The sequence below is a fragment of the Gorilla gorilla genome, chromosome 16 (assembly GCF_029281585.2).
Source record: "Gorilla gorilla gorilla isolate KB3781 chromosome 16, NHGRI_mGorGor1-v2.1_pri, whole genome shotgun sequence".
Classification (NCBI taxonomy): Eukaryota; Metazoa; Chordata; class Mammalia; order Primates; family Hominidae; genus Gorilla; species Gorilla gorilla.
The window spans coordinates 43,299,940-43,324,894 of NC_073240.2; the positions used below are offsets into that span (position 1 = coordinate 43,299,940).

General features: G+C 44.5%; 2 protein-coding genes across 18 annotated transcripts in view; one reads left to right on the top strand and one right to left on the bottom strand.

Moving 5' to 3' along the window:
* The window catches only part of ZNF106 (zinc finger protein 106), an 80,389-nt gene extending 72,805 nt beyond the window's left edge, over positions 1-7,584 (bottom strand). For 2 of the 4 annotated variants that reach the window (XM_031002224.3, XM_019010618.4), the window contains exon 1: positions 7,417-7,584. The gene's annotated coding sequence lies outside the window, so the exon portion shown is untranslated. The remainder of the gene's footprint in view (positions 1-7,416) is intronic. The other 2 variants (XM_019010617.4, XM_004056049.5) reach the window with 1 other exon arrangement.
* A 73-nt stretch (positions 7,585-7,657) lies between these two features.
* SNAP23 (synaptosome associated protein 23) overlaps positions 7,658-24,955 on the top strand; it is a 54,164-nt gene continuing 36,866 nt past the window's right edge. For 2 of the 14 annotated variants that reach the window (XM_055363506.2, XM_063698952.1), the window contains exon 1: positions 12,057-12,135. The gene's annotated coding sequence lies outside the window, so the exon portion shown is untranslated. Of the gene's footprint in view, positions 7,772-7,867; positions 8,008-9,277; positions 9,363-11,680; positions 12,136-16,991; positions 17,134-24,955 lie in introns of those variants that run through there. The other 12 variants (XM_019010792.4, XM_055363509.2, XM_055363507.2 and 9 more) reach the window with 12 other exon arrangements.

The window sequence follows — 24,955 nt, forward strand, 5'->3', positions numbered from 1 at the left end:
CCTTCAAAGGCATCTAATTATGTAAGATATAAATCAAAATATTTAAAAGGTCTTACAAGGCCCGCTTGACACAACCCTTGCTGATGTGTATTACATAGGTTTGGGCTACTTTCTTGTTGATCTCTGTGATCAGACAAAATGACATTTTCAGTTCTTCCCACCTACCACACTCCTCCCACCTTAGGGCTTTTTCATATGCTGGTCCCTCTCCCTGGAAAGCTCTTACTCCCTTTCATCTAGTTAATTACTCATCCTTCAAATCTCAGTCCAAATGTCAGTTGCCTAGGAAAGCACTCCCTCATCTCCCAGACTAGGTCATACCCCTCACTGTGCACTGCTCTTCTGAAACCCTATCTCTTCTTTATAACACTTATCCCAATTGTGGCTATTTCTGAGGCACACTGTAGAGCAGCAATTCTCAATCACATCAGACCCAACTCTTTTTTCCTAAAACATATCATTGTGGAAATTTTCATTCATACATAAAAATAGAAGGCTTATTATATAACAATCCCCGGTGTTCTGATCAGCCAGCTTCCCCAACTGTCACAATTTTTTCTTTAAAGATATTTTGTACCCCCTTTTATTGTAAATATTTTGTAATAACCTTCTTATCCTTCCTGAAATAAAATGTAGAGCTACTGTAACTTACTTACACATGTAAAACTTCAAATATCAATATAATGTGCTAACTATAATAAAAATGAAAAATTAAAGGAAAGTGAGTTATAAAGTAACACGTATATCAACATATAAATGCTCAGACATGACTATATTAAAAGAATAAAACTATAAATGTGACTACTACAAAATCAGACTAATATAGACAGGCATGTGATATTGTTGATAAAAAATACCATGAATAGGCTAGGCATGGCGGCTCACGCCTGTAATCCCAATACTTTGGGAGGCTGAGGCAGTTCAAGACCAGCCTGGCCAACATAGTGAAATACCATCTCTACTAAACACAAAAATTAGCCAGGCGTGGTGATGCGTGCCCATAGTCCCACATACTCAGGAAGCTTAGGCACGAGAATTGCTTGAACCCAGGAGGCAGAGGTTGCAGTGAGCCAAGATCATGCCACTGTACTCCAGCCTGGGTGACAGAGTGAGACTCTGTCTCAAAACAAACAAACACAAACAGCATTGCTGTCTGCAATATAATTTCCCAAAATAGTGACCAACTCAATAATCTTTCTGAACTAAAGCAAGCACAGTCCCTTGATTTACACATTAACTATGCTTCAGGCAAAAAATACTCTGTGTTGACCAGGCGCGGTAGCTCACGCCTGTAATCCCAGCACCTGGGAAGCGGAGGCGGGCGGATCGCTAGAGTCCAGGAGTTCAAGACCAGTCTGGCCAACATGGCAAAACCCCGTTTCTACAAAAAAAAATTAGCTGGGCTTGCCTGCCTGTAATCCCAGCTACTCAGGTGGCTGAGACACAAGAATCACTTGAACCCAGGTGGCAGAGGTTGCAGTGAGCCAAGACCATGCCACTGCACTCCAGCCTGGGGGGTCAGAGTGAGACCTTACCTCAGAAAAAAAACAACAACAAAAAAATACTGTATGTTTATGTTAAACAAATTTGGTTTGAGGCTCAGATAATTATAAACATATTTTTCACCTACATGAACATCTTCTGGGACATTAGAAAGTGATGCAAGATTTATGTGTTCTCACCACAAAAACTTATAAGTAAAACATGTTAATTAGTTTCATCTAGCTATTCCACAAGGTACAGCAGGTCCTCAAAAAATGCTGTTTCATTCAATATCATGCTGTTATAACATTAATGAGAAAAAATAAATTATTTCCAGCTGAGGCCACTGTCTATGAAGACTTCGTATGTTCTCCTTATTCATTCACGGGTTTCTTCCAGGTCTCCTGTTTCCTCCCACACCCCGAAGTAAGTGCCTGATAGGTGAACCGGGTGTCTAAACAGTCCCAGTCTCAGTGAGTGTGGGTGTGTGTGTGAGTACACCCTGGGATGGAATGGCGTCCTGTCCAGGGTTGGTTTCTACCTTGTAACCTTAGCTGCTTAGGATAGGCTCTGACCACCTGAACACCGAATTGGAATAAAGACGTTGGAAAATAAAAGAGTGGATAAATAAAAATTATTATAAAATAAAAATGTGTGACGTATGCACAACAATAAACAATGTGGTACGAAAGCACCCACCTGTCATATTTGTTGATTTTTAACCACATGGTAGTAGCCAGTGCTCCTTAAAATTTTCACTTTGGAAATAATTATTCCTTGATTTAGCCCACCACCAGTGGGACTGTGGTCACCCATTGATTTGCCAAAAGTTATGCAAATATCCTGTTTTTATTACTCTTTCCTTGTTTTTTTTTTGAGACGGAGTCTCGCTCTGTCGCCAGGCTGGAGTGTGGTGGCATGATCTGAGCTCACTGCAACCTCCACCTCCCGGGTTCAATCAATTCTCCTGCCTCAGCCTCCCGAGTAGCTGGGACTACAGGCGCATGTACCACCACACCCAGCTAACTTTTGTGTTTTTTAGTAGAGATAGGGTTTCGCTATGTTGACCAGGATGGCTAGATCCCTTGACCTCGTGATCCGCCCACCTCAGCCTCCCAAAGTGCTGGGACTACAGGCGTGAGCCACCGCACCCAGCCCTTCTTTTTTTTTTTCTTCCAGAGACAGGGCTTTGTTCTATCACCTGGGGTAGAGTGCAGGGGCATGATCATAGCTCACCGCAGCTTTGAACTCCTGGGCTCAAGTGATCCTTCCACCTCAGCCTCCCAAGTAGCTGAGATTACAGGTATACGCTACTATACTTGGTCAATTTTTAAAATTTTTTGTAGAGACAGGGTCTCGCTTTGAAGCTCAGGCTGATCTTGAACTCCCAGTTTCAAGTGTCCTCCACCTTGGCCTCCCAAAGTGCTAGGATTACAGGTATGAGCCACCATGCCCAGGCTACTCTTTTTTACATCTACGTATAGCTCACATTTATTTCAATGTTTAGTATTAGAAGTGTTTGGGGTCTTCATTTAGAAGTTTGGTGATATTCTTGTGACCAGAAATATGCCATAGGAACTTAACTCTTTTTTATATCAATTAGCCTGTGGCAAAATTAGTTTTGTTATTATGCTGTTTTGCTTAGAGTCACAGTTTCCAAGATCCTATTGATGTTAAGTGAGGACTTGTTATATATATATGTCAAGGCACCATATTGTACACAATAAATACATATATTTTATTGCCAATTAAAAAATTAATTTTTTTGGCCAGGCACGGTGGCTCACGCCTGTAATCCCAGCACTTTGGGAGGCTGAGGTGGGTGGATCACAAGGTCAGGCATTCGAGACCAGCCTGGCCAACATAGTGAAACCCCATCTCTACTAAAAATACAAAAAATTAGCCGGGCATGGTGGCAGGTGCCTGTAATCCCAGCTACTTGGGAGGCTGAGGCAGAAGAATCGCTTGAACCTGGGAGGCAGAGGTTGCAGTGAGCAGAGATCATGCCATTGCACTCCAGCCTGGGCAACAAGAGTGAAACTCCATCTTTAAAAAAATAAAATAAAATAAAATAAAAAAGCTTATAGGGAAAATATGGCCTGGATGCAGTGGCAGCACACTTATAATCCTAGCACTTTGGGAGGCTGAGGCAACAGAATCACTTGAGGCCAGGAGTTCAACACCATTCTGGGCGACACCATGAGACCTCCTCAAAAAAAAAAAATTTATTAATTAGCTGGGCATGGTGGCACGCACCTGTAGTCCCAGCTACTAAGAAGGCTGAGGTGGGAAGAGGATTGCCGGGGCCCAGGAGTTTGAGGGTGTAGTGAGCCATGATCATGCCACTGTACTTCAGCCTAGGTGACTGAGCAAGACCCTGTCTCAAAAAAAAAAAAAAAAAGCTTTTAGGAAAAATTATTACTACCCCCTCCTGTTTCCTAGCCACCGCCACTTCCAGTCAGCCACACTTGTGAGTTTCTTATTTGTTTTCCAGAGATATTTTTCAATTTTTTTGCATGAAAATACAAAACATAAAATTTACCATCTTAACCATTTAAGTGTAGTTTAGTGGTATTAAATACATTCATAATGTTGTACAACCAACACTACCATCCGTCTCCATAACTACTTGCATCTTGCATAACTGAAACTTTATATCCATTAAACAATAACTCATTTCCCCCTCCCTCAACCCCTAGCAACCACCATTCTACTTTCTGTCTCTATGATTTTGACTATCCTCCACAGAGGATATTCTATGCATACACGGTTGTCCCTCGATATCCATGGGGGATTGGTTCCAGGATCCCCCTCAATACCAAAATCTGAGAATGCTAAAGACCCTTATATGAAATGGCACAGCATATGCATGTAACCTACACATACCTTCCGTATACTTTAAATCATCTCTAGATTACATACAAGACCTAATACAACGCCTACACATAACTTCATTTATGTGGATGCAATGTAGTATGTACTCAGCACGTAGCAAATTCAAGTTTTGCTTTTCAGATATTTGTGAATTTTTTTCCCCCAAATATTATCCATCCAAAGTTGGTAGAATCCATGGATGCAGAACCCATGGACGGATATGGAGGAACAATTGTATATGCAATACATAATATTTTTATAAAACCACAGTGGTTGCAAAATGCACACCCTCTTTTGCACCTTTTCTTTCTCACTATATGGGAGGTCACTCAATATTAGCACATATAGAGCTGGCTCATTCTTTCTAGCAAATTCATATATTTATTTAACCAATCCTTCACTGATGAAGACCTGGGAGCTTCTTGATAGTTTCTTTCAGATTAAAACATGCACAAACATGCACACACACACACACACACTCGACTGTAGAGTTTCCACTAGTGATTTCACATGCTAGAGGTCCAAGTAGAGCATTCATATGTAACTTGTCTGCCCAGGTGCTCTTATTCACTGGGTACACAAATTAATCCTAAACTCTCCACTAAGATACTCCCAATTACAAAACACACAATACATAGACTTCTCACTGAGCCATTCCTGGTCCCAGAACCAAGTCGTCTAGCATCTACCATTCCTCTCAACTCTTGTAGAGCAGCCTTCAGACTACACGTGCACTAATCTAGATGTACAATAATCACTATTCATAGTCTTTCCTTTTTAAATATCTTCCTTTTAATCAAAACAATTGAGGCCGGGCACTGTGGCTCACACCTGTAATCCCAGCAATTTGGGAGGCTGAGGTGGGTGGATCACCTAAGGTCAGGAGTTCAAGACCAGCCCAGCCAACATGGTGAAACCCCGTCTCTATTAAAAATACAAAACGTTAGCCAGGCATGGTGGTGGGCACCTGTAATCCCAGCTACTCGGTAGGCTGAGACAGGAGAATCACCTGAACCCAAGAAGCGGAGGTTGCAGTGAGCTGGGACTGCGCCACTGCACTCCAGCCTGGGCGACAAAGCAAGGCTCTCTCTAAACACACACACACACACACACACACACACACACACACACACACACACACACACGGTTCTGAGCAAGCCTGATCAGATTCGCGCACACACACACACACACACACACGGTTCTGAGCTAGCCTGATCAGATTCGTTCACACCCTCTACCTCCTGCCAGGCCATTTTTTTATTATTTTTTAATTTTTTTTTTTTTGAGATGGAGTTTCGTTTTTGGAGTACAATGGCGCAATCCTGGCTCACTGCAACCTCCGCCTCCCAGGTTCAAGCGATTCTCCTGCCTCAGCCTCCCAAGTAGCTGGAATTACAGGCATGCGCCATCATGCCCAGCTAATTTTGTATTTCTAGTAGAGACGGGGTTTCTCCATGTCGGTCAGCCTGGTCTCAAACTCCTGACCTCAGGTGATCTGCCCGCCTCGGCCTCCCAAAGTGCTGGGATTACAGGCGTGAGCCATCGCGCCTGGCCCCTTCCAGGCCATTTTAAAGTTCTCCTCAAAAACCATCTAGTATTTCTAATTAAAGGGCTCCTACTATCTTCTAGACTCAACAGTTAACTCTAGGCACGGCGCGGTATTTGGCAAATGTGTAGTAGATACTAAATAAATTCTAGTTGCATCTGAATATTGTCTTTCATTATTTCATTCACGACCAAACTTGAGAACGGGGCTTAAAGCAAATTTTAAGATTTCCCATGCTATTTACAACAGTACTAAGCTCTTAATAAGCACTCAAAAGTTATCTGTGGGCCGGGCGTGGTGGCTCAAGCCTGTAATCCCAGCACTTTTAGAGGCCAAGGTGGGTGGATCACCTAAGGTCAGGAGTTGGAGACTAGCCTGGCCAACATGGTTGAGACCTCGTCTCTACTAAAAATACAAAAATTAGCCGGGCGTGGTGGTGGTGCACGCCTGCAATCCCAGCTACTCGGGAGGCTGAGGCAGGAGAATCTCTTGAAACTGGAAGGCGGAGGTTGCAGTGAGCCAAGATCCCGCCACTGCACTCCAGCCTGGGCGAAAGAGCGAAACTCCGTCCTAAAAATAAATAAATAAATAAAAATAAATAAAAATACAAAAAATTAGCCAGGTATGGTGGTGGGTGCCTGTAATCCCAGCTACTGGGTAGGCTGAGGCAGGAGAATTGCTTGAATCCAGGAGGCGGAGGTTGCAGTGAGCTAAGATCGCGCCATTGCACCCCAGCCTGGCAACAAGAGCGAAACTTTGTCTCAAAAAAAAAAAAAAGAAGTTATTTGTGCTTTGAATAAACTGGATATAAACCATTATGGTGGATACAGCACTTATTTGCTAGGTAAGAGAACTTCGCTTACCTAGGATGACAGTCTCAAGTTGCTAAAAGCCACGGATATCTCAAACTTCTCAATAAGATGGCTTAATCTTACTCTCAAAGATGATTACACAACAAATTGAAAGGGGAAGAGGGTGTAAAGCGTTTCCTCTCCACAATTATACACCGAGATTCGGACTAAATATTAAACGGACACAGTAAGCTGTTGTTACTATTTGTTATTAGTTGTTATTATCAAGACGCATCCCACAAGGAGAGAAACGAAAGGAGGAAAAAGAACGGAGGTTGTCAGTCACGAGAGGTTGAAATGTGTCCCTGGCCTGAGACCTACGGGCTTTAAGGACCAGGGTCTTTGGACTCCCTGCCCAACTGGGGACGAAGGAGGTCACTGGCTTCCCCTAAAGGTCAAGGCTTTGGAGCCACGTTTCCTTCTGGGGCTGGGAGCAGAGCTGGAACGCCCCCGCGAAAATCCGTACCCCGAAGCCAGCAGCACCGCCTGCCCATAAACCCGCGCCGGCTCTGGGAGAGTGGACCACCAGGTTGCCCCTGAGCCGCAGCCTGCAGGAGTAGAAACCCGGTGGTGTCTTGCAGCCCCACAACCTCCCTAAGGGGCAGACCACCAGGACCCTTGGGCTCCGATACGCTCAACGCAGGCCGGCCCGTCGATACTCACATTCACAGCCAACCCCTCTTACTCCATCAGGCCGCCGAGGGTCAGGCGAGGGAGCTCCCTGACGCCTCAGACGCCCCCTTCAGTTTTGGGTCCGGGAGCCTGCTCCGGACCCGCTCCTCGCCGGGCCCCGCCACAGCCGCCGCCAACGCGCAGGCGCACACCGAAGCCGTCACGCTCGCTTTTTTTTCCTTCGCCGTTCGCAGTTCTCAATAATCTAGCTTTATTTGAACACAAGAGAGTGAACAACGGACACACAGGAAGAGGTTTTTCTCAAAAAGAATGGAGGAAGAACAAAGGCAGGCCCGCTTGCGGGAGAGTCAGTACGCAGCGTTGGACGCTATGAACAGCCTCCCTGGTCCCTTTTTCATTCTCCTTGTTTCTCCTTGTTCTTTCCTGGCCTCCCTGTAGCTCCTACTCTCTTCCTTGGTGTCCCGCCATTTCCTTTAGTCAGTGGCAACTGTTCGGGCTACATTTTGAAAACATTCCTTCCTTGTAAAACTTTCTGAAGTTTAATGGAAGGTGCAAGACCTTTAGAACAGCCAGACCTGAGTTTCAGATCTTGGACTAGTTACGAATAATTTGTGACTTTGGGTAAATTACAGTTCTTCTTGGAACCTCAGGTTCTTGAGTTAAAATTAGGATAATGTTATCTCACAGGGTGTTGCTAGGATTAAATAACATAGGTCAAGTGTTTATCTATGAATGCTGCCTATCACAGAGCAGACATTCCATAATACTGACTTTATTCTTACTCATGCCTAAGGTATTTATAATATTTTTTAAGTAGAGACGGGGTTTCACCATGTTGCCCAGGCTGGTCTCAAACTCCTCGGCTCAAGTGATCTGCCTGCCTTGGCCTTCCAAAGTGCTGGGATTGCAGGTGTCAGCCACCGCGCCCAGCCTACATTTATTATTTATTTATTTATTTATTTATTTATTTTGAGACGGAGTCTTGCTCTGTCATTCAGGCTGTAGTGCAGAGCCGCTGTCTTGGTTCACTGCAACCTCCACCTTCCGGGTTCAAGCGATAATCCTGCCTCAGCCTCCCAAGTAGCTGGAATTACAGACGTGCACTACCACGCCCAACTAATTTTTGTATTTTTAGTAGAGACGGGGTTTCGCCATATTGGCCAGGCAGGTCTCAAACTCCTGACTTCAAATGATCCGCCCACCTCGGCTTCCCTAAGTGCTGGGATTACAGGTGTGAGCCACCGCGCCCGGCCGCCTATATTTATTATTAAATTTAGCCCATACCCATTCCCTCAGAAACCTAATTTTAGTGACTAAGACTATCAGATAAATGAAATGACATTCAGGTTGATAATTATGTGGAGTGTCCCTCCTCTATTATTGAGATTATAACATCTCTGTTTAACAAGACCTTCAACGTCTCAAATAAAAGTAAGCAGCGGTGGGGCACAGTGGCTCACGCCTGTAATCCCAGCACTTTGGGAGGCCGAGGTGGGCAGATCATGAGGTCCAGAGATCGAGACCATCCTGGCCAACATGGTGAAACCCCTTCTCTACTAAAAATACAAAAATTAGCTGGGCGTGGTGGTGCGTGCCTGTAGTCCCAGCTACTCGGAAGGCTGAGGAAGGAGAATCGCTTGAACCCGGGAGTCGGAGGTTGCAGTGAGCCGAGACCTCGCCACTGCACTCCAGCCTAGCGACAGAGCGAGACTGCGTCTCAAAAAAAAAAAAAAAGAGAAAAAAGAAAGGAAGCGGCTATATTAATCTCTTCTATGTAAATCCAGATTTGTTCTAGAGGTTTAGGAAACTTCCAATTCCGTGTTTGTGACATCACAAGTCCCTGAAACACTCAAGGGTTGTGGTACGCTGCTCATTCTATTCTCCTTCAAAGGCATGCAATGGAGGAACTATTTTACCCTATAAACTCTGGGCCATCATTCAAGGAAAAGCCTGTAGAAGACCACAGTCAGATATTGGTGAGTGCCAAGGTAACGCTAGATTATGGTTTCTCAACTTTGGGATTACTGACATTTTGGAACATATACTTTTTTGTCAGGGGTATCCTGTGCATTATAAGATGTTTAGCAGCAGACTGGGAGCAGTGGCTCACACATGTAATCCTATAACTTTGGGAGGTCAAGGGAGGCAGATCGCTTGAGTCCAGGAGTTTGAGACCAGCCTGGGTGACATGGTGAAACCGTGTCTCTACAAAAAATGCAGAAATTAGCCGGCAGTGGTGGTGCACACCTGTAGTCCCAGCTACTCAGGAGGCTGAGGTGGGAGGATTTGAGCTGCAAAGGTAGAGGTTGCAGTGAGCTGACATCACACCATTGCACTCCAGCCTGAGCAACAGAGCAAGACCTTCTCTCTCTCTCTCTCTCTCTCTCTCTCTCTCTACATATATGTGTGTGCATGTGTGTGTATGTATGTTTAGCAGCACTGCTGGACACGATGCTAGTAGTACCCACCCCCGTTTCCCTGTCATCACAATAAAGCATCTCCAGACATTGCCAAATATCCCCCGGAGGACAAAATCGTCCCTGGTTGAGAACCACGGAATTATATCAATGACCATCACAACCCTAAATGAACTAATGAACTCAACCATACATTTTCTCCACCTCTGCCCTCAACAAGTGACTGCTGCTTGAGAAATTTACACAGGAGGGCAGAAAATGGTGAGTTCATTTTTGCCCATATTAAAAAGGCCCTCAATATTGCTTACCAGTCCTACAACATTCTTCTGTCAACTTGTTGTATTACTTTCTACAGTATTCCACATCTTCTCAGCTTTCCTTTAAACTCCCAATACCACCTCCTTTTCTATCAGAAGATGACCCCATCTTCAACTTCACAGAGAAAACAAGTCAGCAAATGAGAACTTTAACTTCCTGTTACTAAACATACAGAAACATACTTCCTCTCATAATTGGGGAAATATCTCCTCTCTCTCTCTTTCTCCCTCCCTGCCCTCTTCCAAAACCATTATTCTCACCAGTGTTTCGAACTGCCTCTAAACTGCCTCTATTCTTACCCTTTCAAGATCTTTGCCTACTGACTATCCCTTCTCTTCCTTTATTCAACCATTTTTTTCTCAGTTGAATCTTCCCGACCATGCTCAAGTTTCTCCTATCTTAATTCTAACAAAAATCAAAAAAACAAAAACAAAAAATCTTGATCCTTCATCATTCTCCCTCCTTCCTCCCTGTCAAGGCCAAACTTTCCAAAAGCATTCTACAACTTGTCCCCATCTCTACATCTCCCCCACCTCCAAACTACTAAGTTGTTTTTTTCAACCCCAGCATTCCAACAAACAGCTTTCACTGAGATAATCAGTGACCTCTGTGTTATGAAATTAAAAAAAACATTTTTCAGGCTTCATCTTCCTTGATCCCTTAGGAATAGACTACTTCCTCCTCGAAGCACTTTTTTTTTTTTTTTTTTTTGAGATGGAGTCTGGCACTGTCGCCAGTGATAGACATTATGATAGTAATGTAGCTGGGATTACAGACACCCGCCACCACACCCAGCTATTTTTTCTTTTTTTTTTTTTTTTTTTTTGTGGGGGGGACGGAATTTCACTCTTGTTGCCCAGCCTGGAGTGCAGTGGCATGATCTTGGCCCACTGCAACCTCCGCCTCCCAGGTTCAAGCGATTCTCCTGCCTCAGCCTCCCGACTAGCTGGGATTACAGGCGCCTGCCACCATTCCCGGCTAATTTTTTGTATTTTTAGTAGAGATGGGGTTTCTCTAATGTTGGCCAGGCTGGTCTGGAACTCCTGACCTCGTGATCTGCCCGCTTCAGCCTCCCAAAGTGCTGGGATTGATTACAGGCGTGAGCCACTGTGCCTGGTGAAGCACTTTCTTTTCTTGATTTCCAGCAGTTTATTTTATTCTTAGAGGTGCATGGAAGGGTTCCTGCAGCAAATAGTTTACAATAATCCTCCATCTGCTTAAAACTCTTCAATAGCTTTCAGTGCCCATAGTACAAAGTGGTCTAAAATTCCAAGGCCTTCCAAGATCTAGCGATTGTTGGCCTTCTAAAGCTTTCTTTCCTCTACACTCGGGGATGTACGATTAGCACTAAGCCTCTAACAAGGATGAACTACTAGAAATTTCCAGAAGGCGTTATGCTGTTCTCGACATAAGCTGTTCCCCAGAGCCTGGAAAACTCTAGCTCTTTCTCTGCCGGATTTCCGGGGGAACTCCTACTTATCCTTCATGACTCAAGTCACTTCCTCCGGGAACGCTTCCAGACACCCCTAAGAATAAAACGCTTTGTTCATTATCAGCCAAAGACGCCTCAGATTTTCTATGTGCTATGCACTGTATTCTATCCACTATAATTTGTTTACATATCTATATCTTAGTCTAGACATATTGAAAGGCGATGAAGAGCAGGGAAAGCATTGTATTCGCTTTCTTTTCTTCAGCGTTCATCCAGCACAGTGCCTGGCATACGGTTTGCCCTCAGTAAATGTTTATTGCATGAACACCTCCCAGCTTCGGGCAGGACTGAAATCTATCCGGTTAACTAGTGAATTCCCAGACTCTCCGTCTGCGTGGCAGGGACATTTAAACCCCCAGCACCGTGATTGGCTCCAGCTGCAGGGGTGTGTCTGTGTCCGCGGCGAACGGGAAGTGAGCAGGCGCGCGGGCTCGGCGCGCGCAGGCGCGACTAGGGTGCAGCGCCAGGTCCGGTGTTGGGGTGTCCGAGTTGCGGCCGGAGAGGAGTGGCCTCGCCCGCTTGGTGAGTCTCCAGGAGTGGGACGGAGGGAGCTGGCTGGGATGAAGTCTGAGACTATGTCCTGAGAAGAAAGAGTGTATCGTATTGGTTGAAAAGTTGGTGGGGTCGGGCTTAAGCGGAGGAGGGGGCGCTCTGGCCCTTACTCGGCAGATGGGCCCGGAGAGAGGACGGGAGGTGCCGGGAGAACATCGAGGGGCCAGTGGAGGAAGGGTGGCTGGATGGTGATTCTCTGGACCCTTCCTCGAAATTAAACAGAGATCACTTTCCGCCCCTCACCGTTACTGTGTTGCCGTAGTTGACATTAATAGACTGCCTGTATGGTGACCACAGTGATCAGATAGCTCTGAGATAATGGCTTGAGGAAGGACTCTGAGGTTCCTGGTATTGGAGAGCCCTTGCTCTCTAGAGAGGTTCTCGCGGCATTACTGCACAAATTAGAGGATCAGGAAAAGAATGAATTTCACAATTCGGGATTGGAGTGGTGGGGGGAAAAAGTACTGTAAAGTGTAGTTTCATCTCGTCCTTTTTTTCTTCTTTAATCATTAGTCACCACGATGTTAGGAAAGGCAGTTGATGGTAGGAGGAAACGTAAAGACATAAAAGTGGGAGAGGAAAAAAAAGTCAAGAAGGGAGTATCATTTTGCCTTTTGCTATTTGTCATGTCCTGGAATGGAGTCTGTATTAGTCCGTTCTCACACTGCTATAAAGAAGTACCCGAGGCCGGGCTTGGTGGCTCACGCCTGTAATCCCAGCACTTTGGGAGGTCGAGGAGAGAGGATCATATGAGATCAGGAGTTCGAGACCAGCCTGGCCAACATGATGAAATCCCATCTCTACTAAAAATACAAAAATTAGCCAGGCGTGGTGGTATATGCTTGTAATCCCAGCTACTCCGGAGGCTGAGGCAGGAGAATCGCTTCAACCTGGGAAACAGAGGTTGCAGTGAACCGAGATCGTGCCACTGAGCTTCAGCCTGGGAGATAGAGTCAGGCTCCAACTCAAAAAAAAAAAAAAAAAACAAAAAGCAAAAGAAATACTGGAGACTGGGTAATTTATAAAGGAAGGAAGTTTAATTGACTCTCAGTTCTGCATGGCTGGGGAGGCCTCAGGAAACTTATAATCATGGTGGAAGGCAAAGGAGAAGCCAAGCACCTTCTTCACAGGATGGCAGGAGAGAGACAGTGAAGGGGAAAAAGCCCCTTATAAAACCAGTATCATGAGAACAGCATTGGGGAAACCACCCCCATAATCCAGTCACCTCTCACCAGATTCGAGATGAGATTATGAATAGCCAAACTGTATCATTCTGCCCCTGGCCCCTTTCTTTCTTTCTTTCTTTTTTTTTTTTTTATTTTGAGATGGAGTCTCACACTCTGTCACCCAGGCTGGAGTGCAGTGGCGCGATCTTGGCTTACTACAACCTCCAACACTTCAAGCGATTCTCCTGCCTCACACTCCTGAGTAGCTGAGACTACAAATGTGTGCCACCAAACCTGGCTAATTTTTTTTTTTTTTTTTTGAGATGGGGTCTTGCTCTGTCGCTCAGGCTGGAGTGCAGTGGCGCGATCTTGGCTCACTGCGCCCTCCGCCTCCCAGGGTCAAGCAATTCTTCTGCCTCAGCCACCCAAGTAGCTGGGATTACAGGCACCTGCCACCAGGCCCGGCTAATTTTTGTATTTTTAGTAGAGATGGGGTTTTGCCATGTTGGCCAGGCTGGTCTCAAACTACTGACCTCAGGTTATCCACCAGCCTCCGCCTCCCAAAGTGCTGGGATTACAGGCGTGAGCCACCGCGCCTGGCTAATTTTTGCATTTTTTAGTAGAGACGGGGTTTCACTCTATTGGCCAGGCTGGTCTCAAATGCCTGACCTCATGATCCACCCACCTCATCCTCCCAAGGTGCTGGGATTACAGGCATGAGCCACCACGCCCAGCTTCCCTGGCCCCTTTCAAATCTCATGTCCTCACAGTTCAAAACATAATCATGCCTTCCCAATAGGCCTCCAAAATCTTAACTCATTCCAGTATTAACCCAAAAGTCCAAGTCCAAAGTCTCATCTGAGACAAGGCAAGTCCCTTTTGCCTAAGAGCCTGTAAAATCAAAAGCAAGTTAGTTACTTCTAAAGATGCTATGGGGGAATAGGCATTGGTAAATGCTCCCATTCCAAATGGGAGAAATTGGCCAAAACAAAGGGGCTACCGGCCCTATGCAAGTCCAAAATCCAGTGGGACAGCCATTACGTCTTAAAGCTTATTTTAATCTCCTTTGACTCCATGTCTCACATCTAGGGCACTCTGATGCCAAGGATGGGCTCCCAAGGCCTTGAGCAGTTCTGACCCTGTGGCTTTGCAGGGTTCAGGCCCAGAGGCTGCTCTGCTGGGCTGGCATTGAGTGCCTGCGGCTTTTCCAGGTTCATAGTGCAAGCTGTTTGTAGACCTGCCATTCTGGAGTCTGGAGAATGGTGGCCCTCTTCTCACAGCTCCACTAGGCAGTGCCCCAGTGGGGATTCTGGGGGGTGGGTGGTGTCCAATCCCACGTTTCCTTTCTGCAGTGCCCTAGCAGAGGTTCTCCATGAGGTCTCTTCCACTGCAGCAGACTTTGGCCTGGACATCCAGGCATTTCCATACATCCTCTGAAATCTAGACAGAGGTTCCCAAACCTCAATTCTTGACTTCTGTGCACCTGCAGGCCCAGCTACCACGTGGAAGCTACCAAGGTTTGGGGCTTGCACCCTCTGAAGCAACAGCCCAAGCTGTACCTTGACCCCTTTTAGCCAGGAGCTGGAGCAGCTGGGACTCAGGGCCCCAAGTTCTGAGGCTGCCCACCAAACCATTTTTTCTTCCTAGGCCTCAGGTCTTGTGATGGGAGGGGCTGCCATGAAGATCTCTGATATGCCCTGGAGACATTTTTCCCATTGTTTTGGTGATTAACATTCAGCTCCTTGTTACTTAAGCAAATTTCTGCAGCTGGCTTAAATTTCTTCTCTTTGCTTTATAAATTACTTGGTGGTCTCAGCTCAGTGATCCAGTGATCTGAGTGATCTCAGGAAAAGAAAGAAATATTAGCAAATAAGAGAAACACCTTACATTGCCATACTCCTTTGACAAGTCATGTGAAAGTAATTTAAGTGATCATATCACTTAGCCTGCAGCTTGAATATTTGTCTCAGGCTAGGTTTTACTTTAGGTGCTTGTAGTATGTGTTTATGCACTAGAAAGTTAGTGTTATCATAGTTCCAGCATAAGGATGACTTAACTGTGCCAAATAAACAGTGGAATTCCTATATGTATCTTGATATTTGTTTCTTGTACACTGAATGAACTTAGGTACAATACACACAAGCCCACTTAACTAAAGGTCACATCTTTTTTTTTTTTTTTGACAGAGTTTCACTCTTGTTGCCCAGGCTGGAGTGCAATATCTCGATCTAGGGTCACCTCAATCTCCGCCTCCAGGGTTCAAGCGATTCTCCTGCCTCAGCCTCCCGAGTAGCTGGGATTACAGGCATGCGCCACCGTGCCTGGCTAATTTTGTATTTTTAGTAGAGACGGGGTTTCTCCATGTTAGTGAGGCTGGTCTCGAACTCCCGACCTCAGGTGATCCGCTCGCCTCAGCCTCCCAAAGTGTTGGGATTACAGGCGTGAGCCACCGCGCCCGGTCTAAGGTCACATCTTTTCTAATCATTTAGAACACAACCTAGAACCAGAAAGAAAGTAAACAAAAACAGGCCTGTACTCATGGGACAGCTGTGGAGTCTTCACTTATGAGTCATACCACAATCATAATTTTTGCTGTTTAGAGTACTGTTGTTATTTTACTTCATGTTTAATGGGTTTTTTAAAAAAACATTGCCCACTTCCAAAGTGATAATCTGTGAAATCATGGTTTTTATGTATTTTATAGCTTTTTTAGCATCCATTATAATAAATACATAACTTAAATATATAACTCATATGTAACAGTTAAAATCATATTCTTGCTCGGCACTTTGGAAGATACTGCTTTGGGCCTAATCAGCTCATTTTTAAAATGAAAATTGAACTAAAGCTTATGGGCTTGAAAATTCTGTGATCTCTATGATGGTGTTCATTATCATAACACAATTCTAGCAAAGTTTACTGGTTCCACCAGATGAAAGTAGATTAGGGCCGGGCGGTGGTTCTTGCCTGTAATTCCAGCACTTTGGGAGTCTGAGGCAGGAGGATCACTTGAGCCCAGGAGTTTGAGACCAGCCTGGGCAACATGCCAAGACTGTCTCTACAAAAATTTTCTAAAAAACTAGCTGGGCCTGGTGCCCAGTGCCTGTGGTCCCAGCTACTCAGAAGGCTGAGGTGGAGGATCGCTTGAGCCTGGGAGGTCAAGGCTCCTGTAGATTAGAATAACAAAAATGAAAAAGAGGATGTTTGCTCTTTGATATCAGCTGCCTTTTTTTTTTTCTGAACTCAGGCTTTCCCCCGCCCCCGCCCCAATTTGGTTCCTTTATCTGCAACACTCTGGACATCTGTTTTTGAGCTATGTTTGTACTCCACATTGTGTATATATTAGCATGTATAATATTATAATGTTGCTTATCTCCAAGAGTGCTGAACTTTTTATTCCATTACTATATTTTGTTTCCAGATCTGTAGGTTGACAGACGGGCAGATGACAAGGACTGCTCTTTTCTTTTCCCTTTTTTTTTTTTTTTTTTTTTGAGACAGAGTATTACTCTTGTTGCCCAAGCTGGAGTGCAATGGTGTGATCTTGGCTCACCGCAACCTCTGCCTCCTGGGTTCAAGTGATTCTCCTGCCTCAGCCTCCTGAGTAGCTGGGATTACAGGCATGTGCCACCACGCCTGGCTAATTTTTTGTGTTTTTAGGAGAAACGAGGTTTCACCATGTTAGCCAGGCTGGTCTCAAACTCCTGACCTCAGATGATCTGCCTGCGTTGACCTCCCAAAGTGCTGGGATTACAGGCATGAGCCACCTCACCCGGCCAGGACTGCTCTTTTCTTTGCTGTGGTAGGTAGAAACTTGAAACAGACGGATCCAGTGCCTCTAACAATTAGAGGAAGTGGATTATGGAGCCAGGAAACAAAATGTACTGTGTTTTTTTAAATAGTAAGAGTAGAAGAAGCCCATTTGTATTCATTTAGATTCACTGACATTTTGGTTTGGGTTTCAATTTAGGTTGTATTGCTACTAAAGTATTTAAATCACTGATTCCTATGTTTTTCCAGAATTCTCTCTTCTTGTTGCTTTCTGTAAGTTCTGTAACTTAGATGTAAAGTTTGTTTAAATTTATTTTGACAGTGTTTTGGAAATTGAAATTACTTTCGATGGCCTTTCAATACTTATAAAACTCAAGCCAGGTGTGGTGGTATGTCTGTAGTCCCAGCTACCTGGGAGGCTGAAGTGGGAGCATCAGTTGAGGTCAGGAGTTCAAGACCAACCTAGGCAGCATAGCAAAATAAATTTCAAACTTCTTGGTATAGTATACAAAGCTCTTCACAATATGTGTTCTGTCTTGAAAGCCATCCCCTGCCCTCCATACATACACACACACATTATATTCCTGCCTCACCACTGAAGCCTTACATTGTGGCTTTTTCTTCCTTTTTGATAATTTAATTTAAAATCATAATTTTTTGGACTTGATCATACTTGGATTTTGACCCACACAAATGAGAATCAGGGTGTTTGTGTTTTTTTTGTTTGTTTGTTTTTTAAGACAGTCTTGCTGTGTCACCAAGGCTGGGGTGCAGTGGCATGATCATAGCTCGCTGCAGCCTCAAACTGCTGAGCTCAAGTGATCCCCCTGCTTCGGCCTCCTGAGTAGCTGGGACTACAGGTACATGCCACCAGGCCTGGCTGATTTTTTTTTTTGTTGTTTAATTTTGTGTAGAGATGGGGGACTTGCTTTATTACCCAGGCTGGTCTCAAACTCCTGGCTTTAAGCAATCCTTTTGCTTTGGCCTCCTAATGTGCTGAGATTGTAAGCATGAGCCATCACGCCTGGCCAAAATCACGAGAGATATTTCATAATTATTATGAAAAGTTATAATAGTTTTATTGAGCACTGTGTGCCAGGCACTGCTCTAAATACTGTGCTTGAATTAGCTCAATCCATGTAACAACACTTAAAGTAAGCATTATTCTCATTTAATGAGGAAACTGAAGCACAGAAAAGTTAACAGTAGTCAGGATTTGAAACCATTATGCCTTCAGATATTGGGCACATAACCACTATACTATGTTGTCTTTTGTATAAGCAAGAATGCCACTCTTTTCTGTTGGGGGTATCCTTTTCCAGGGACATGAGTGCTTATATTCTCTCTCTTTTTTTTTTTTTTTTTGAGACGGAGTCTCGCTCTTTCGCCTAGGCTGGAGTGCAGTGGCGCGATCTCGGCTGACTGCAAGCTCTGCCTCCCAGGTTCACGCCATTCTCCTGCCTCAGCCTCCTGAGTAGCTGGGACTACAGGCGCCCACTACCACGCCCGGCTAATTTTCTGTTTTTTAGTAGAGACGGGGTTTCACCTTGTTAGCCAGGATGGTCTCGATCTCCTGACCTCGTGATCTGCCTGCCTCAGCCTCCCAAAGTGCTGGGATTACAGGCGTGAGCCACTGCGCCCGGCAGAGTGCTTATATTCGCTGTCTGTAGCTTCTGACTTTTAATATTGGAATATTTGAAAAACTAACCAGAAAGCATCTAAGTGGCTGGGTGTGGTGTCTCACGCCTTCTGGCATTTTGGGAGTCCAAGACAGAAGGATTGCTTGAGGCCAGGAGTTCAAGACCAGCCTGGGCAACATAGTGAGCCACCCTATATCTACCTAAATAAATAAATAAATAAAGCATCTAAGTGAACTTAATCAGAGCTAAACTATGTGGATGGTTTCGGTGAATATTTCATTCAGGCAGGGTGAATCCTTGCCAATTAATCTCACCCCGTGCTTGGTATCTCCCTGGCACATACCACACTTATGTCTGCCACATTGTCTCTTCCTGGGTAGATTGCCAGCTTCTGGCTCTTGAGCCCCGTTCTTATCTTTCACATAGAACATCCCCTTTCTGTTCACATAACCATTCTCATTGATAGGGTTAATAAAATTGATTACAATCAAACCTACATCTACCTCCCCAGTATTACTCCTGGGTCACTTAGAGTAGAATTGTGGAAGTTCCTAATTTGACAGGGACTTGAAGACCAGGCGTTGGACATCAAGCAATTAAGTTACCATAGGTGCTTCTGTAAAACTGAAGTTTAATTTTTTTTGTAATTAGAGTCAGGGACTTGCTATGTTGCCCAGGTTACATTTAAACTCCTGGGCTCAGGTGATCCTCCTGCCTCAGCTTCCTGAGTAGCTGGGACTATAGGCCTGAAAATGTAATTTTGGTTTTCTTTTTGGTTCCTGATTTTTAGTGGGACTTTCCCATTTGTTAATATGATTTCTGTCTTGAATCTTGTGCTTCAGTGTACTTTGAAACCAAGCTGATTTTTGTTTGTTTTGTTTTTTGTGTTGTTGTTTTTTAAGATGGAGTCTCGCTCTGTCGCTGAGGCTGGAGTGCAGCGGTGCGATCTCGGCTAACTGCAACCTCCGCCTCCCGGGTTCAAGTGATTCTCCTGCCTTAGCCTCCTGAGTAGCTGGGATTACAGGTGCCCGCCACCACGCCCAGCTAATTTTTTTTTTTTTTTTTTTTGAGATGGCGTCTCACGCCGTTGCCCAGGCTGGAGTACAGTGGCACAATCTCGACTCACTGCAACCTCTGCCTCCTGGGTTCAAGTGATTTTCCTGCCTCAGCCTCCCAAGTAGCTAGGATTACAGGCACATGCCACCACGCCCGGCTAATTTTTGTATTTTTAGTAGAGACGGGGTTTTGCCATGTTGGCCAGGCTGGTCTCGAACCCATGACCTCAAGTGATCTGCCCTCCTCAGCCTCCCAAAGTGCTAGGATTACAGGCGTGAGCCACCATACCCGGCCTTTGGTATTTTTTAGTAGAGACGGGGTTTTTCCATGTTGGCCAGTCTGGTCTCAAACTCCTGACCTCAGGTGATCCACCCACCTTGGCCTCCCAAAGTGCTGGGATTACAAATGTGAGCCACTGCGCCTGGCCTGAAACCAAGCTGTTTAGTAGATATGATTCTGTGATGTACTTAGTATATTTGCATTTGAGTTATAGACTTTGTATGGTAAAAAGAAAAGAGTTTTTAAAAAGAGAAAAAAGTATGTATGTATATTTACATAGTTTTGGGGCCTATATATAAAAATGGTTAAAGTTGTTTGTGTAGAAGGAGATAGAAAGGAAAGCCGAGAGAGGAAGTAAAAGAAGGAAGCCATCCTTAACATAAAGGAGACCCTTGCCAGGCAAAGTGGCTCATACATGTAATCCCAGCACTTTGGGAGGCTGAGCCAGGAGCATCACTTGAGCCCAGGAGTTTGAGACCAGCCTGGGCAACATAGTGAGACCCTGCATCTACAAAAAAATATATATATATAATAAAAGGGCCAGGTGTAGTGGTGGGCACCTGTAATCCCAGCTACTCGGGAGACTGAGGAAGTAGAATCACTTGAACCCTGGGGCAGAGGTTGCAGTGATCTAAGATTGCACCACTGCACTCCAGCCTGGGCAACAGAGCGAGACTCCGTCTCAAATAAAATAAAATAAACTAAAATAAAATAAAATAAAAAGTGAGACTCTGTCTCAAAAAAAAAGTTGTATATAGCCTATACTTTATATCATCAACTTTAATATTCAAATTTAGCCTTGCAGATGGAACTATTAATATTTAGTAGCTATTACTTTCAGCTACATTTACATAAATGTGACTCATATTCAACATTGTTACTTTCCTTTTGTTTTGCCTACTATTTATTTCCACTTCAGTAAAAATATTAAAATAATGGCTAACATTGAACACCGGCCATGTGCAAGGCATTGTACTAAGTACTTTGTGTAGATCATCTCTTTTTAATCTTCACAAAAAAAACGAAACTATAAAATAGAATGTTATCCTTGTTTTACAAATACAGAAACCGAGTTTTAGTGGTGTTAGGTAATTTCCTTGGGGTCACACAACAAATACATTGTGAGGCTGGAATTTGTATGCTGGAATTCCCACTCACCCACTATGCTATCCTGCTATAAACAGAAGTTTCCTCTTGCTGCGGATGCATTGGTTACCATGGAAGTAGACTTCTATCAAGCCAAAGAGAATGCTGAACTTAAAAGTACAGTAATAAACCCTTTGAGTGTAACTCATTGAGGAGCTTTATTGTGATTAATTTTCAGAGAAGGAATAAGGCAGGAAACTAATTTGGTAGAATATTTTAGCTGCAAAATCCTTGTTTACCAGTATAAAAAGAATTATCTTATAAAATCATTCTTTGCAAGACCCTGTGAAATTGATGGTGATTTTTTTTTTTTTCTTTTTTTTTCAGACAGTCTTGCTCTGTTGCCCAGGCTGGAGTGCAGTGAGTCTTGGCTCACTGCAGCCTCTGCCTCCCAGGCTCAAGCCACAGACGTGCACTACTGCACTCGGCTAATTTTTGTGTTTTCTTTTTAGTAGAGCTGGGGTTTCACCGTATTGGCCAGTCTGGTCTTGAACTACTGGCCTCAAGTGATCCGCCCACCTCTGCCTCCCACAGTGCTGGGATTACAGGCATGAGCCACCACGCCTGGCCTGATGGTGATTTAAAGTGCACTTTCTTCATTACTTCTTGAATAGCTCACCAGTTTTACAAATGAAGCCACGTGGATCTTCCAAGGCCTTATTTAAATTCCAGGGCCTTTTTTCTGTGTATTTCTTTCCAAGAAGCTCATTTACTTTTCCTTTCTTCTCTTTTCTTTTACTTCCTTTCTGCTTGCATTTTTTTTTTTTTTTTTTTGAGACGGAGTCTTGCTGTTGCCCAGGCTGAAGTACAGTGGCATGATCTCGGCTCACTGCGACCTTTGCCTCTCGGGTTCAAGCAACTCTCCTGTCTCAGCCTCCTGAGTAGCTGGGATTATAGGTGTGCATCACCACGCCTGGCTAATTTTTGTATTTTTAGTAGAGACGGGGTTTCACCATGTTGGCCAGGCTGGTCTTGAACTCCTGACCTTAGGTGATCTGCCCACCTTGGCCTTCCAGAGTGCTGGGATTACAGGCGTGAGCCACCGCACCTGGCCTCTTGCTTGCTTGTTTTCTTATCTCCTCCCTTCCTCCCTCCCTCCCTCCCTTCCATTTCTTTTCCTTCTTTCTTTTCTTTTCTTTTTTTTTTTCTTTCTTTTTTATTTTTTTTGAGACAGTCTTGCTCTTGTCACTCAGGCTGGAGTGTAGTGGCATGATCTCGACTAACTGCAACCTCTCCCTCCCGGGTTCAAACGATTCTTCTGCCTCAGCCTCCCGAGTAGCTGGGACTACAGGCGCCCACCACCACGCCTGGCTAATTTTTGTATTTTTAGTAGAGATGGGGTTTCACCATTTTGGCAATGGCTGGTCTTGAACTCCTGACCTTGTGATCCTCCCACCTCGGCCTCCCAAAGTGCTGGGATTATAGGCGTGAGCCACTGTGACCGGCCCATTTCTTTTCTTTCTTTGGGGTCTTGCTCTGTCAGGCAGGCTGGAGTGTAGTGGGGATCATGGCTCACTGCAGCCCTGAACTCCCAGGCTCAAGTGAACCTCCTAACTCAGTCTCCCAAGTAGCTGGGACTACAGGCACTGGTCACCACACCTGGCTATTTTTGTTGTTACTTTTTGTGGAGACAGAGTCTTGTTGTGTTGCCTAGGCTGGTCTCAAACTAGCCTCAAGCCGTTTTCCTACCTCAGCCCTCAAAAGTGCCAGAGTTACAGGCATGAGCCACTGTGCCTAGCCAATAGACTTCTTTTCATTTTCTAAATTAATGTAGATTATTTTCAGCTTCTGAAATACTAGAAGACAGTTGAAAACCATGATTACTGTGGTCTATTTCTCCTCCAATTTAACTGTCTTCTTTGAGTCTGTAGAAGAGATAAAATTTCATGGTCTTATAGAAAGCATCTGAAATTTTGAAATGAGCCATCATATAGGATTGCTTGGCCTATTTTCCAATACTCAGCAGCTCTCATATGATCTATTGTTTGTTAAGGGGGTGGTGGATACAGTCAACAGAAAAAACTTTTTTTTTTTTTTTTTTGGAAGCAGGGTCTTGCTCTGTTGCCCAGGCTAGAGCACAGTGGTGCCATCTCGGCTCACTGTACCCTCTGCCTCCCAGGTTCAAGTGATTCTTGTGCCTCAGCCTCCTGAGTAGCTGGGACTACAGGCATGCGCCCCATGCCCAGCTAATTTTTTGATTATTTGTAGAGACCGGGTCTCACTATGTTGCCCAGGCTGGTCTTGAACTCCTGGCCTCAAGCAGTCCTCCTGCCTTGGCCTCCCAAAGTACTGGGATTACAGACATGTGCCACCACTCCCAGCTCCAGAAAGACTCTTTATCAGACCATGAATTATACTTAGTTTGCGAGTAGATCCCGACTTGAATAATCAATCTGCTCTTTACTGACACAGCCACCTTGGGTAAGTTACCTAAACTGAGCCTTAGTTTCTCAATCTGTAAAATAGTATAATGAAGATAATGATGTAGATAAATACTTAGTAGGGTATCTGATGCCTAAGAGGTACTCAGTGAACTTTTCTTTCCCTGCCTAGGTTTAAATTAGAAAAGAAAAAGGTCAAATTAGGAGTCTTTTAGTAAGCCCAAGTGAACCATAGCATGAGAAATAGGGTGTAAAGCACTGAGAAAAATCTTGCATTTTCCTCTGAAAGGCACACAATTAGCATAGTATAAGTTCCCAGCAGCACTGGAAAAATGACACAAGCATTTAATAGATTAGATTAAATCTGAGAAAAGTACGTTTGGTGGCATCTTTGTATCAACTGATGTTTTATTTTTCATCCCACCCCACCAGTTCTCTTTTCTGTAATATTCTGGGTAACCTTTTCCTGATTCCGTAAGGAAAATGTCTGCAGAGAATAATAAATATGAGTAAGGCTATGTAGCTAATTATAGGTTACATTCTGTCTGACTCGTCTCAGCAAACTTACAAAGACCAATAAGAACTTGAGGAGTATTATTCCTTGTCTGTCTTTGTCCTTCCCCTTACGATTCTACTTTGACTCTGTTACTTTCATATACACTTGACCCTTGAACAACATGGGCTTGAACTGCGTGGGTCCACTTACAGGTAAATTTTTTTTTCAGTAAATACAATCAGCCCTCCGTATCAGCAGGTTCCACATCTACAACCAAATGCAGATAGAAAATATGGTATTCAGCCAGGTACGGTAGCTCGTCCCTGTAATTCCAGAACTTTGGGAGGCTGAGGTGGGAGGATTGCTTGACCCCAAAAGTTTCAGAAGTTTGAGACCAGCCTGGATAACATAGTGAGACCCTGTCTCTATAAAACAGCTTAAAAATTAGCCGGGCATGATGCATGCACCTGTAGTCCCAGCTGTTCAGGGGGCTAAATGGCAGGATTGCTTGAGCCTGGGAGGGCAAGGCTGTAGTGAACCTGATTGCACCACTGCTCTCCAACCTGGATGACAGAGTGAAGCCTTGCCTCAAAAAAAAAAAAAAAAGAAAGAAAGAAAGAAAAGAAAAGAAAATACGGTATTCATGCATGCAAAACTCCCATCTACAGAGGGCCGACTTTTATATCTGCAGGTTCCTCAGGGCCAATTGGTATCCATAGGCAGTCCTGAATCCAACCCTCTGAGGGACGGCCACACTAATCTTGTGCTCAAAACCCTTAAGAATACAGAGTAATCTTAGGCAGCTGCATCCTGGCGTCAGCATGCCAAACTTGGGAGTAGATATCTGTTACTTGT